The following is a 15,369-nucleotide window of genomic DNA, read 5'->3' as shown; positions in this document are numbered from 1 at the left end:
CACATACACACCCACACACACACTCACATACACACACTCACATACACACACACACACATATCTACAGTATATATATATATATATATAAATATATATATATATACTGTAGATATGTGTGTGTGTGTGTATGTGAGTGTGTGTATGTGAGTGTGTGTGTGTATATATAAATATTTTTAAAAACACATACACACACTCACACATACATACACATTAAAAAAAACAATCAAATACTACAAGCTCATGCAATTCATCCAAGCTCATCACCAAACTCGTGGAACTTGGAGTCAGCACTCATCTCTGTAACTGGATCCTCGACTTTGTGACCAACAAATAATAATCAGTGAGGATAGGGGACAAATCATCCTGTAGGATAATCCTCAACACTGGGACTCCACAAGGATGCATTCTCAGCCCCTTCTCTACTCCTTAAACACCCAGGACTGTGTGGCCAAGTACAAATCCAATTCAAATGACAAATTCACAGATGTCACCACTGTCGTGGGCTGGATATCAGATAATGATCGGATGGATTACAGCAAGGAGATTGAGAACCTTGCGACCAGGTGTCGAGACAACAACCTTTCTCTCTGTGTAAGAGTATGGGTGCTGTCTGTACAGAGTTTGTACGTTCTCTCTGTGACCGCGTGTGTTTTCTCCGGGGGCTTCGGTTTCCTCTCACATCCCAAAGGCGTGCAGGTTTGTAGGTTAATTGGCTTCTGTAAATTGTCTCTAGTGTGTAGGATATGTATGAGTGATTGTTAGTCTGTGTGTCTTCGGGCCTGTTTCCATGCTGTATTTCCAAACTAAACTAAACTATTCTCCTTCAAATGTTGTCCCTCTTACCATAAAACTGTGCTCTCTAGGCTTTTACATTTCCACCATGAGAAGAAGGTTCTGACTGTCTACCCTAACTTTGCCCCTCATGATTCTATATACCTTCGGCAGGTATATGCTTCTATCAGGTGGTTTAACTCAGTGCGGCACGGTGGTGCAGTGGTAGAGTTGCTGCCTTACAGTGCTAGAGAACCGGGTTCGAACCTCACTGCGGCTGCTGTCTTTACGGAGTTTGTACGATCTCCCCATGACTGCGTGGGTTTTCCCTGGGTGCTCCAGTTTTCTCCTAAGTATACTTCACATACGAACGGGTTTGTAAGTTAATTTGGCTCGGTAAAGATTGTAAATCTAGTGTGTGCAGGATAATGCTAGTGTATGGGACATGCTGGTCTGTGTGGACTCGGTGGGCTGAAGAACTGTATCTCTAAAGTTACTTAAACTAAACTAAACTCATGTTGCTTTTTCATTTATTTCATAAGCAGGGTATGTACTGCCCTCCCCTCCCCTCCCCACCAACTTCCCCAATATGATGCAGTTTGCATGCGCTAGGCACTGACTGGGGACTTGACACTGAGGCTTTGTGTTGGTTTCTCCCCTTAAACCCTCAATGAAGAACAAAAATAAAGCAAATTAAATTTTAGGCTGGAGATTATAAATGGGTGTAAGAGATTGATGGTCATTGCAAAATATTTCCTTCCCAGCAGTTATCAGGCAATTGAATCATCCTATCGTAACCAGAGAGCAGTCCTGAACTACTATCTACCTCATCGGTGAAGCTTGGACTATCTTTGATCGGACTTTGCTGGCTTTACCTTGCACGAAACGTTATTCCCTTATCATGCACCTGTGCACTGCGAATGGCTCAATTGTAATCATGTATTGTCTTTCCGCTGACTGGTCAGCAAGCAACAAAAGTTTTCCACCGTACCTCGGTACAAGTGACAATAAACTAAACTGAAACGGAAAAATTGAAGCCATTCTGAAATTAGACCATGAGCAGCAGGCTATTAAAGTTGGGGTAAAAGGAGATATATTACCATCACCTACACCACCGGGACAATTTACATTATTATACCATCTTTAATCTAATAAAATATCTGAAGGCACTTCATCAAGGATAATTTGACACTTAGAGATATTAGGAGAGAGATATTCACTAAAAATTACAGCACTAAAACACCACTATTATATTTATTGCCAAAATTATAATTTCAAGATACAAAATGCGTTAATTGCTTTAGGCTCAAAAGATCAGATAGAAATCCATTTAAAGTAATTAGTTTTTCTCCACCTGTTGAGAAGGTAGTTCTTTAGCATTGTCAGTTTAATGGGAGCATCTGAGATATGCAATAATCCCCTGTACGTGTGAGGTTATCTGTTAATGGATAAGAAATGGCTTTAATTTTTTGGCTGGTGAATTTTTATGATGCATGACTTGAAGAACCCGGCTACAAGTTCATCTTAATGACTAATTAGGCATCTATATTGACAGACTTTTGTGGAATTAAGAACATCAGATTGTAGCACCTTAAAAATGTGTTGTCACTTCAGATGTGCAGAGACAGACCATGACACATGATCAAATTCCATGGCATGGTGGACATTTAATCCAAAGAAGTAATGAAAAATGTGCGGAGATAGACACAAAGAGCTGGAGTAACTCGGCGGGTCAGGCAGCATCTCCGGAGAAATGGAATCGGTGACGTTTCAGGTCGAGACCCTTCTTCAGACAGCGAGTCGGGGGGGGGGGGGGGGGAAGGAAAACGATTGCTCTAGACGGTGATGTAGAGAGATATGGAACAAATGAATGAAAGATGATAAAGGAAATTTTAAACTGTCCACAGATAATAAGAATCAACGACGATATGGAAACTTGTACAATGACTTGGGTGGGAGAAGGACAGAGAGAGATGGGATGCAAAGGTTGCTTGAAGTGAGATAAATCAATCATCACACTGCTATGTTGTAAGCTGCCCAAGCGAAATATGAGGTGCTGTTCCTCCAATTTGTGTTTGGCCTCACTCTGACAATGGAGGAGGCCCGGGACAGAAAGGTCAGTGTGCGAATGGGAAGGGGAATTGAAGTGTTTGGCAACTGGGAGATCAGGTAGGTCCAGGCAGACTGAGGGAAGGCGGTCAGTGAAACGATCGCCCAGTCTATGTTTGGCCCTGTCGCTGTATAAGAGTCCACACTTTGAACATCAGATGCAATAGAAGAGGTTGGTTATCAGGGAGGAGGTAAAGGGACAGGTGTTGCATCTCCTGCGGTTGCAGGGGAAGGTACCTGGGGAGGGGGAGGTTTGGGTGGGAAGGGATGAGTTGACCAGGGAGTTGTGGAGGGAACGGTCTCTGCGGAAAGCGGAAATGGGTGGAGAAGGGAAGATGTGACAAGTGGTGGGATCCCATTGGAGTTGACAAAAATGTCAGAGGATTAGGTGTTACTAGACCAAGTGCAGACCCGTTGGGTCTGCTCCTCCAACGCAGCCGTTCCCTACCCGTAGCCCCCACGGGGGACGTGGTCCTCCAACTCAAGCGGCTCAGGAATCAGCAGTGCGGCTGTTTTTAAATGGCGTCTTTGAGGCGGGATGCGGGCGCCAGCAGCCGTTATGGTCGCTGGCCAGCAGGAGGCGACAAAATGAGTGAGTGGGGGGGGGGGGGGGGGGAGAAGGATTTTATTAAAAATGTGTACATAAACACGACAAAATTTAATGAGGAGTGGATACTTGGAATGAAAAGTGAAATCTCTACCGAAATGGAAAAAAACTCGGCGTTTCTGGGTCTGACGTTGGCGTAGCAACGAATCAAAGGCTGGCAGCCACAAGTCAGAAACACAAACAGCCAGCCAGCCAGCCAGCCACAGAGTTTTAATATTATATAGAAGATATGCAACGGCTGATGGGGTGATATGCATTTGGAATGGTCCTCAGCATATCACTGAAGGCATACAGCAAAACCTGAGGAATATTTCCTGCAACTTGTAAATGTAAGGACCTATATGTGGCGATTAAGGAATTTCTTTAGCAAATAGTGGGGGTTACGTTTTATCTGGAGACACGAGAAACTCCGAGTGGCGGAAACTCTCTGGGAAGTCACGGTGGCGCAGCGGTAGAGTTGCTGCCGCACAGCGAATGCAGAGCCGGAGACCCGGGTTTGATCCCGATTAAGGGTGCTGTCTGTACAGAGTTTGTACGTTCTCCCCGTGACCTGCGTGGGTTTTCACCGAGATCTTCGGTTTCCTCCCACATTCCAAAGACTTACAGGTTTGTAGGTTAATTGGCTTGGTAAATGTAAAAATTGTCCCTAGTGGGTGTTGGATCGTGTTAAAGTGCGGGGATCGCTGGTCGGCGCGGACCCGGTGGACCGAAGGGCCTGTTTCCGTGCTCTATCTCTAAACTAAACTAAACTAAACTCCAGATGCTGGCTTACAAAAAAAGACCCAAAGTGCTGGTGTAACTCAGTGGGTCAGGCAGCATCTCTGGGGAACGTGGATAAGTCTCCAGATCCCGATCCATGTTCATTCACCCAGCCATGTTCTCCACAGATGCCGTCTTGCCTGCTGAGTTATTACAGTATTTTGTGTCATTTTTTTTTTTGCCTTTTAGCTGGCTTGGCAACAGTGGAAATGGATAGTCGCATCCCAAAATTCAGAAAGGAAAACTTGTTCTGCCAATCCCATTCCCATTCCAAACAAAACTTAAATATCTAATTATATTAAATTCTGACATAAATCAAAACTCAATACCCCCATTCCATGTCATAAAATGTAATAAAAAGGAACTGCTCATGCTGGTTTATAGCAAAGAAAGACACAAAGTGCTGGAGTAATTCAGCGGGATCATGCAACATCTTTGGAGAACATGGATAGATAATAATAATAATAATAATAATGGATGGGATTTATATAGCGCCTTTCTAATACTCAAGGCGCTTTACATCGCATTATTCATTCACTCCTCAGTCACACTCGGTGGTGGTAAGCTACTTCTGTAGCCACAGCTGCCCTGGGGCAGACTGACGGAAGCGTGGCTGCCAATCTGCGCCTACGGCCTCTCCGACCACCACCAATCACTCACACACATTCACACACAGGCAAAGGTGGGTGAAGTGTCTTGCCCAAGGACACAACGACAGTATGCACTCCAAGCGGGATTCGAACCGGCCACCTTCCGGTCGCCAGCCGAACACTTAGCCCATTGTGCCATCTGTCGTCCCAAGATGACGTTTGGGGTCGGAAACCTTCTTCAGACGAACAAGAATTCAAACCCGAAATGTCGCCTACCCATGTTTAGTTTAGAGATGGGGCAGCACGGTGGTGCAGAGGTGGAGTTGCTGCCTCACAGCGCCAGAGACCCGGGTTCGATCCTGACCACGGGTGCTGCCTGTACAGAGTTTTTACGTTCTCCCCGTGAACGCGTGGATTTTCTCCGGGTGCTCCGTTTCCTCCCACATTCCAAAGACGTGCAGGTTTGTAGGTTAATTGGCTTTGGTACAGGTTGTAAATTATGCCCAGTGAGTAGGATAGCGCTCGTTTGATAGCATGCAAACACAAGCTTTTCACTGTACTTTGGACATTTTTAAGGCAGCGATAGATAGATTATTGATCAGTACGTGCATCAGGGGTTATGGGAAGAAGGCAGGAGAATGGGGTTAGGAGGGAGAGATAGAGGAGCTATGATTGAGTGGCGGAGTAGACTTAATGGGCTGAATGGCCTAATGCTGCTATCACTTATGACCTTATGAGTTTCTTAGTGACATGACAATAATAAACCTAAACCTAAAGCTAAATAGATGCACACGAATATAAGAATGTTTGAAACATCAAGACAGGTACATGGATAGTGTTCAAGAAGGAACTGCAGATGCTGGAAAATTGAAGGTACACAAAAATGCTGGAGAAACTCAGCGGGTGCAGCAGCATCTATGGAGCGAAGGAAATGGGAAATGTTTCGGGTCGAAACCCTTCTTCAGACTGATGTGAGTGTGGGGGGGTGGGGAAGAAGAAGGGAAGAGGTGGAGCCAGTGGGCTGAGGGAGAGCTGAGAAGGGGAGGAGAAAGTAGGGACTACCTGAAATTAGGGAAGTCAATGTTCATACCGCTGGGGTACAAACTGCCCAAGCGAAATATGAAGTGCTGCTCCTCCAATTTATGGTGGGCCTCACTCTGGCCATGGAGGAGACCCAGGACTGAAAGGTTGGATTGGGAATGGGAGGGGGAGTTGAAGTGCTGAGCCACCGGGAGATCAGGTAGGTTATTGCGAACAGAGCGGAGGTGTTGGGCGAAGCGATCGCCAAGCCTGCGCTTGGTCTCACCGATGTAGAGCAGCTGACATCTAGAGCAGCGGATGCAATAGATGAGGTTGGAGGGGGTGCAGGTGAACCTCTGCCGTACCTGGAAAGACTGCTTGGGTCCTTGAATGGAGTCAAGGGGGGAGGTAAAGCGACAAGTGTAGCATTTCCTGCGGTTGCAAGGGAAGGTGCCCGGGGAGGGGGTGGTTCGGGTGGGAAGGGATGAATTGACCAGAGAGTTACGGAGGGAGCGGTCTCTGTGGAAAGCAGACTGGGGAGGAGATGCGAAGATGTGGCAAGTGGTGGGATCACGTTGGAGGTGGCAAAAATTTCGAAGGATTATTTGTTGTATGTGACGGCTGGTAGGGTGGAAGGTGAGGACAAGGGAGACTCTGCCCTTGTTACGAGTGGGGGGGATGGGGAGTGAGAGCAGAGTCATGGGGTATAGAAGAGACCCTGGTGAGAGCCTCATCTATAGTATCCCTGAAGAATGAGGACATCTCCGATGCCCTGGTGTGGAACACCTCATCTTGGGTGCTGATGCGGCGTAGACGGAGGAATTGGGAGTAGGGGATGGAGTCCTTACAGGAAGCAGGGTGGGAAGACGTGTAGTCAGTGGGTTTATAGTGGATGTCGGTCAGAAGTCTATCACCTGCGATGGAGATAGTGAGGTCAAGAAATGGTAGGGAAGTGTTGGAAATGGTCCTGGTGTACTTGAGTGCTGGATGAAAGTTAGTGGTGAAGTTGATGAAGTCAGCGAGTTGTGTGTGGGTGCAGGAGGTAGCAACAATGCAGTCGTCGATGTAGTAGAGGTAGAGTTTGGGGATAGGGCCACGGTACATCCCGAACAAGGATTGTTCGACATACCCTACAAAGAGGCAGGCATAGCTTGGGCCCATGCGCGCGCCCATAGCTATCCCTTGTATTTGGAGGAAATGGGAGGAGTCAAACGAAAAGTTATTAAGGGTAAGGACCAGCTGCGCTAGGCGGAGGAGAGTATCACTAGACTAATTGGTTGATTATGTATAAAATATATATAGTTTTAAGATAAGTTTTATAGTTTTATAGCTTTAAGGTAAGAGGGACAAACTTTAAAGGAGATATGCGGATCAATTTTTTTTCATACAATGGTAGTTTTTAAAAGTCTTTCGGATGGGAGCATGGACATGCAGGGAATGGAGGCAGGCATGTGCAGGCAGATGAGATTAGTTCATCTTGGCATCATGTTCAGTACAGACATTGTGGGCCGAAGGGCCTGTCCCCGTGCTGCATTTTGCTATGTTCTGTGTTCTTTAAAACATTTTCACGACATACAAAAATATCTAAATAGCAATCATTTAGCCCACGAAAAAAATCATTACTGAGAGAGAGATTACAGATGCAATAAAATGCAATGGAAACATGCAGTATCTGTGTGATAAACTGTGTCATTAGGGCTGTTCGGTGGCGCAGTGGCAGAATTGCTGTCTTACGGCGCCAGAGACCCGGGTTCGATCCTGACTACGGGTGATGCCTGTATTCCGTACGTCCGTACGTTCTCCCCGTGACCTGCGTGGGTTTTCTTGAGATGCTCCGGTTTCCTCCCACATTCCAAAAACGCACAGGTTCGTTGGTTAACAAGCTTTGGTAAATTATCGCTAATGTCTGTAGGATGGCGCCAGTGAATGGGGATCACTGGTCCGTATGGACTCGGGCCTGTTTACATGTATCTCTAAAACTAAAAACTAAAAACTAAATAAATGTACTCCGGCAACATTAGATTATTACTTTTATAATAAAATGAAGTCATACTTATTTTTAATTTAGATTGAAGTTCACTATAACTTTGGAAGTTATAAAGATGAATGTGAGGATATGAAAGCCTAGAATAATCTCGAGTCTGCAAACCAGTTGCATGTTGCAGGAAATCAAGGTCTGGTTTGCATTAATCGGCTCCAGCAGTCATTTCCTGAATAAAATAGAAATATTGCGACTGAGGAACGCTGATTTTGAGAATAATGCACAACGCCATTAACGTGTGGTTTGAAAGTACTGCGCCGTTTTTGCAAACATTCTGATTGCACAATGTTGACATATTTTTGGGAAATAATATCCAACGAAAATAAAAAACTTTGTTACAGTTTCTTGGAGAGTCGCGCTGTGGCGAGAATTAATGAAGACACGGAAAGCATTACATGACAGGAGCAGCACTCTGTGCCAAAAAATGTTCATGCACTTAGCCACGAAGTTGTGATTAACATTCTTCCTGCAACCCATTTTGGATCACAAACGACAAAGCACTATGTTTTCCAGCACATTGCAATTGGACATTGATATATTCAGGCACATATCACGAAAATTGGATCATTTTGTGCAAAATGTGCATGTTTAGAGTTTAGTTTATGATCACGTGTACCGGGGTACAGTGAAAAGTTTTTGTTGCGTGCTAACCAGCCACGGGTTCTCCAATGAGGTAGATAGTAGCTCAGGACTGCTCTCTAGTTGCAGTAGGATGGTTCAGTTGCCTGATGACAATTCCTCCAGTTTGATGATCTCGAAAAGAACATCCACAAATGTATCTCCTCCCGCCTAGATTACTGCAACTCCCTCTACACTGGCATCATCCAATCTTCCCTGTCCCGCCTGCAACTGGTCCAAAACGCCGCAGCGAGACTCCTGACGAGCACCCGAAAAAGGGACCACATCACCCCGATCCTGGCCTCTCTCCACTGGCTCCCGAATAAATTTCTAGATCCCCCTTTATGTCTACAAAGCCCTTAACGGGCTTGACCCCACCTACATCAAAAGTCTGCTTACCCACCCTCCAGGTCCCTCAGATCGGCCGACTTGGGGTTACTGAACATCCCGCGGTCTAGGCATAAGCTCAGGGGCGACCGTGCCTTTGCGGTTGCAGCTCCTAGACTGCGGAACAGCATCCCTCCTCCCATCAGAACTGCCCCCTCCATCGACTACTTTAAGTCGAGACTAAAAACTCATCTTTACTCTCAAGACTTTCTTGACATCCTCTGAGTGAGGGCTCTATGTATGTATTTATGTATCTACTTAATCTATGAACCAATGTTGTATAACGTTAGTACCTCCACCAATGTTAAGCACTTTGGCCAACGAGAGTTGTTTTGTAAATGTGCTATAGAAATAAAAGTGACTTGACTTGACTTGGAGCTGTGCATTTTTTTGAGTTTAAGTTTGAGTTTCATTTGCGTTTAGTTTATCGCCACATGTACTGAGGTACAGTGTACAGCTTTTGCTGCGTGCTAACCAGTCAGCGGAAAGACAATATATGATTACAATCGAGTCATTCACAGTGTACAGATTCATGATAAAGGGAATAGCGTGAATAACATTTAGTGCACGAATGACTCTATGACTCAATAGCTTGGGGTGGAACATTTAAGTTAAGTTGGCGATTTTTTTGGTGACTGTCGGCATCATTGACTGACGTATCAGGTCACTGAAAAAGTCGTGGCGTGGCACGGCGTGACGCGGCGTGATGACGTATTGACGCGCGGTGTCTCCTCAAGTGTCGCAACATTTTTTTTGTCGCAGCTGGATTTTGAAATGTTCAAAATCTTTTGGCGACCCTGATACATCAGTCAATGATGCCGGCAGTCGCCGAAAAAATCGGCAGGTGGGACAGGCCCTTCATGTAGAGAGACTGGGTAAAATGAGTTTGTGTTCCTTGAGGGGAGAGCATAGATGGGTAGATTGTGAGAAACGGCTCCTCATAGCAGGAGCAGATGACGCAGGTTTAAGCTGGAGAGGAGAAATTTGAGGGGAGATCAAATTTTACTCGGAGGTTGTTTGGAATTTGGACACACGACGTAAAGTGTGAGGCCACACCTGGAGTATTGTGTGCAGTTTTGGTCCCCGAATTTGAGGAAGGACATTCTTGCTATTGAGGGAGTGCAGCGTAGGTTTACAAGGTTAATTCCCGGGATGGCGGGACTGTCATATGCTGAGAGAATGGAGCAGCTGGGCTTGTACATTCTGGAGTTTAGAAGGATGAGAGGGTATCTTATTGAAACATTTAAGATTATTAAAGGGTTTGGACACACTAGAGGCAAGAAACATGTTCCCGATGTTGGGGGAGTCCAGAACCAGGGGCCACTGTATAAGAATATGGGGTAAGCCATTTAGAACGGAGACGAGGAAACACTTTTTCACACAGAGAGTTGTGAGTCTGTGGAATTCTCAGCCTCAAAGGGCAGTGGAGGCAGGTTCTCTGGATACTTTCAAGAGGGAGCTAGATAGGGCTCTTAAAGATAGCAGAGTCAGGGGATATGGGGAGAAGGCAGGAATGGGGTACTGATTGTGGATGATCAGCCATGATCACATTGAATGTCGTAGCTGGCTCAAAGGGCCGAATGGCCTACTCCTGCACCTATTGTCTATTGTTTATTGTAAAGAGGTATTTGTGCCAGAAACCACCACAACACTTAAATGGTAGATAGACAAGCACTTAAATTATCAAGGCACAGAGGCCTGTGGGCAAAGTACAGAAAATGGGTTTGATATAAATGGATACTTGATATTCCACATGGGCGTGATGGCCCCAGGGCCTAGTTTTATGCTCTGATACGCTATGGTTCAGAATAAAGAACGTGCCTTTAGAAAGGAGATGAGGAGGGATTTCTTCAGCTAGAGGGTGGTGAATTTCCACAGACGGCTGTGGAGGCCAAGTCTTTGGGTATTTTTAAAGCGGAGATTGATAGGTTCTTGATTAGTAAGGGTGTCGTAAGTTAAGGGGAGAAGGCAGGAGAATGAGTAGGTGGATCAGCTTGGTTGAATGGCGGAGTTGGCTGGATGGGCCGAATGGCCTAATTCTGCCCCTGGAACTTGTGAACTTATGACTCCATTACAAAGTAAAAGAAAAAGGTGATTATCACAGTGAGGAATTCACAGCAGGGGCCAATTATGCAAATTCAAAGGGACTTTGTGTCCATTAGCCTGGTTTAAAATGTCAGCCACTGTTTGGATTACTGGGATATTCTTTACTCTGTGTTCATCAACTGACCCAAGGCCACACTTCTTGAGGTGTTAAACAAAAAGCAACTCCTCAAGGGTTCCTCGTCCCCACCATAGAAGTGATCTACAGGAGTCGCTGCCTCAAAAAGGCAGCCAGCATGATCAGGGACCCACACCATCCTGGCCACACACTCATTTCACTCCTGCCATCGGGAAGAAGGTACAGGAACCTGAAAACTGTAATGTCCAGGTTCAGGAACAGCTTCTTCCCTACAACCATTAAACACTACCACCACCAACTAAACTTTAAACTACGAACTATCTTGGTTAGTTCAGTTTCAGTTTAGTTTATTGTCACGTGCACTGAGGTACAGTGAACAAAAAGCTTTTGTTGCGTGCTAACCAGTCGGCACTAGCACTTTAAGCTTTTATCTTTTTGCCCTAGAAACATAGAAACATTTAAAATAGGTGCAGGAGTAGGCCATTCGGCCGATCGAACCAGCACCGCCATTCAATATGATCATGGCTGATCTTTTCCCCATGCCCCTTGATTCAGCTTGCCCCAAGAGCTCTATCTAACTCTCTTTGAATGCATCCTGTGAATTGGCCTCCACTGTCTTCCACAAATTCACAACTCTCTGGGTGAAAAAGTTTTTCTTCATCTCAGTTCTAAATGGCCTACCCCTTATTCTTAAACTGTTGTCCCTGGTTCTGGACTCCCCCCCCCCCCCCCCCAACATCGGGAACATGTTTCCTGCATCTAGCTTGCTTTGCACTAGTTTAGTTTAGTTTAAAACTGCAGTGCGAAAACAGGCCCTTCGGCCCACCGAGTCCACGCCGACCAGTAATCCCCACACAATATCACAATCCTACATACACTATGGGCAATTTGCCCAAAATTTTTACCACGACAATTGGCCGACAAACCTTTACGTCTTTGCATTGTGGGAGGAAACCGGAGCTCCTGGAGAAAACCCACACAGGTCACAGGGAGAACGTACAAACTCCTCTGGCGCTGTAAGGGCGGCAACTCTAACGCTGCTCCCCTGTGCCGCCCATAAAAATGTGTCTTTTCCTTATCTATAAAACTTTTTTCTTCATGTTTTATTACATTATCTATTAGTTACTGTGTTTACAGACTTGTTTTTCTGCCACAGGTAAGGATTTCATTGTACACGTATGGCAATGTGAGACTCTTGACATGTTCTGTCTACGTCAGCAGATTGTACACACTTCATGAAATGTAAAAGTCTGGCAAAGTATCTGAAGACAGTTCCTTTCGCATCCACTGCTTTCCCAAATCAATAGGAGCACTGAAATGTACAGCATCATCAGAGAGACAAGAATGCTTGTTTAGGGCTATTCATGGGCACATATGCTGACCAGCTGCATCTAAGTGGAAGCTGTGGCTAAATCTGCACCAGCAGCCTGGATATTCACTGGAACTACTCATAGACACCAATGCCAAAAATAAGTTTCCAGAGTCACAATGCTTTACCTTCTAAAATACTCTTTACATTTTTTGTGTGCACATTGAATGCCTTGTAGTCAAGCTCAGAATTAAAAGAGACATTCTGTTCTGTCGGATGGAAGTATTTACAGACGTGTAAAATGCAATCCCTGCGTTGATAGAGTTAAAGTTCAGTGGCTTCAGTATATTTTAGTTCAGTTTAGTTTAGTTTAGTTCGGCCCACCGAGTCTGCACCGACCAGCGATCCCCGCACATTAACATCACCCTACACAGACTAGGGACAATTTTATTACTTTATACCAAGCCAATGAACCTACAAACCTGTACATCTTTGGAGTGTGGGAGGAAACCGAAGATCTCGGTGAAAACCCGCGCAGGTCACGGGGTTCAGACAGCACCCGTGGTCAGGGTCGAGCCCGCGTCTCTGGCGCTGTAAGGCCGTGCCAATACCACTACGCTACCTGCCTTTGCAAGTTGTAAAATTGACTTCAAAGCTGACGGAATGAAAATACAAACACATTTATCGGCGGCGCGGTGGTGCAGCGGTAGAGTTGCTGCCTTACTGCGCCAAAGACACGGGTTCGATCCTGAGCACGTGTTCTTGCTGTCTCCCCGTGTATGAACTTGTATGTTCTCCCCGTGACTTGCATTGGTTTTCTCCGGGTGCATCGGTTTTCCTCCCACACTTCAAATACGTACAGGTTTGTAGGTTAATTGGCCTAGTAAAAAGGGTAAATTGTCCCTAGTGTGTGTAGAATAGTGTTAATCATGAGAGGATTAGGTCGGGTAGATGCATAGCGTCTCTTGCCCAGAGTAGGGGAATCGAGGACCAGAGAACATAGGTTCAAGGTGAAGGGGAAAAAATGTAATAGGAATCTGAGGGGTAACCTTTTCACACAAAGGGTGGTGGGTGCATGGAACAAGCTGCACGAGGAGGAGGTAGAGGCAGGGATTATCCCAACATTTAAGAAACAGTTTGACAGGTACATGGATAGGACAGGTTTGGAGGGATATGGACCAAGCGCAGGCAGGTGGGACTAGGGTAGCTGGGACAAGTTGGCTAGTGAGGGCAAATTGGGCCGTAGGGCCTGTTTCCACACTGTATGGAGAGAAGGCAGGTACGGGATACTGAGTTGGATGATCAGCCATGATCATATTGAATGGCGGTGCAGGCTCGAAGGGCCGAATGGCCTACTCCTGCACCTATGTTCTATGTTTCTATCACTCTATGCCTCTATGACTCTATGACTCTCTATGATTGCTGGTCAGCACGGACTCGTTGGGCCAAAGGGCCTGTTTCCGTGCTGTATCTCAAAACTAAGCTGAATTAAACATTGCAGAGTTTTACACTGCAGCTGACATCTGCAATTCAAACTCATCCTGGTGGCCAAATTGGCAACGTTTCGGCCCATTCCTGGTTGATTTTTCAAGAGTTTATTCCTGGTTGTTGCTTGATTGAGCATAAACCACAACGATATGTAAAAAGTTCCCTGAAAATCAGCATCTGGTTCTTTAATGGAAACTGTGAGATGACTTCCAAAAGCATGATTTTAATTATCTTTAAGTGATGGCGCCTGTTTTACTTGTAGCGATATTACGGAGTGGTTTATTGTTTGGAGCCTTTGTTAATGCTTCTCCAGGTTTTATTCCACGAGCAAGGTTTTAGATATTTTTCCTGATCGAAACAATTCATGTTGTGTAGACACAAAATGCTGGAGTAACTCAGCGGGACAGGCAGCATCTCTGGAGAGGAGGATTGGGTGACATTTTGGGCCGAGACCCTTCTTCAGTCTGAAGAAAGGCCTCGACCTGAAATATCACCCATTCCTTCTCTCCAGAGATGCTGCCTGTCCCGCTGAGTTACTCCAGCATTTTGTGTCTAACTCTTTCTTTAGTTCCTCCACAGATCAATGGATGAATTATTACTTCAGAGTATAATTGAATTTCAAGTTGTGTTTAATCATAAGACATGGGAACCGAATTAGGCAATTCGGCCCATCGAGTCATGGCTGATCCATTTTTCTCTCTCAACCCCATTCTCCTGCCTTCTCCCTGCCACGTTTGACAACCTTAAGGGCCTGTCCTTCTTGGGCGTCATTGGCGCGTCGCGCAGGTGGCGCACAAAGATTTTGCGAATCCCAAAATCCTGGGGCGCCGCGCGCGACCACACGTCACTGCCTATGCCACCACACCTCACCACGTGCCATGCGCGCGTATAGCATGCGATGTGCGCGTCACGGCATGCGTGTCGTGCATCGTGACGCATAAATGATGTCGCGTAAATGACACGCAAATGACGCCTAAGTGGGACAGGCCCTTTACTAATCCGTGCACTATCGGTGTAAATCAGCATCTGCAGTTACTTAGAAACATAGAAACATAGAAATTAGGTGCAGCAGTAGGCCATTCGGCCCTTCGAGCCTGCACCACCATTCAATATGATCATGGCTGATCATCCAACTCAGTATCCCGTACCTGCCTTCTCTCCATACCCCCTGATCCCCTTAGCCACAAGGGCCACATCTAACTCCCTCTTAAATATAGACAATGAACTGGCCTCGACTACCCTCTGTGGCAGAGAGTTCCAGAGATTCACCACTCTCTGTGTGAAAAAAGTTCTCCTCATCTCGGTTTTAAAGGATTTCCCCCTTATCCTTAAGCTGTGACCCCTTGTCCTGGACTTCCCCAACATCGGGAGCAATCTTCCTGCATCTAGCCTGTCCAACCCCTTAAGAATTTTGTAAGTTTCTATAAGATCCCCTCTCAATCTCCTAAATTCTAGAGAGTATAAACCAAGTCTATCCAGTCTTTCTTC

Source organism: Amblyraja radiata, chromosome 4 (genome assembly GCF_010909765.2).
Source record: "Amblyraja radiata isolate CabotCenter1 chromosome 4, sAmbRad1.1.pri, whole genome shotgun sequence".
Lineage (NCBI taxonomy): Eukaryota > Metazoa > Chordata > Chondrichthyes > Rajiformes > Rajidae > Amblyraja > Amblyraja radiata.
This window is presented reverse-complemented; position numbering follows the sequence as displayed.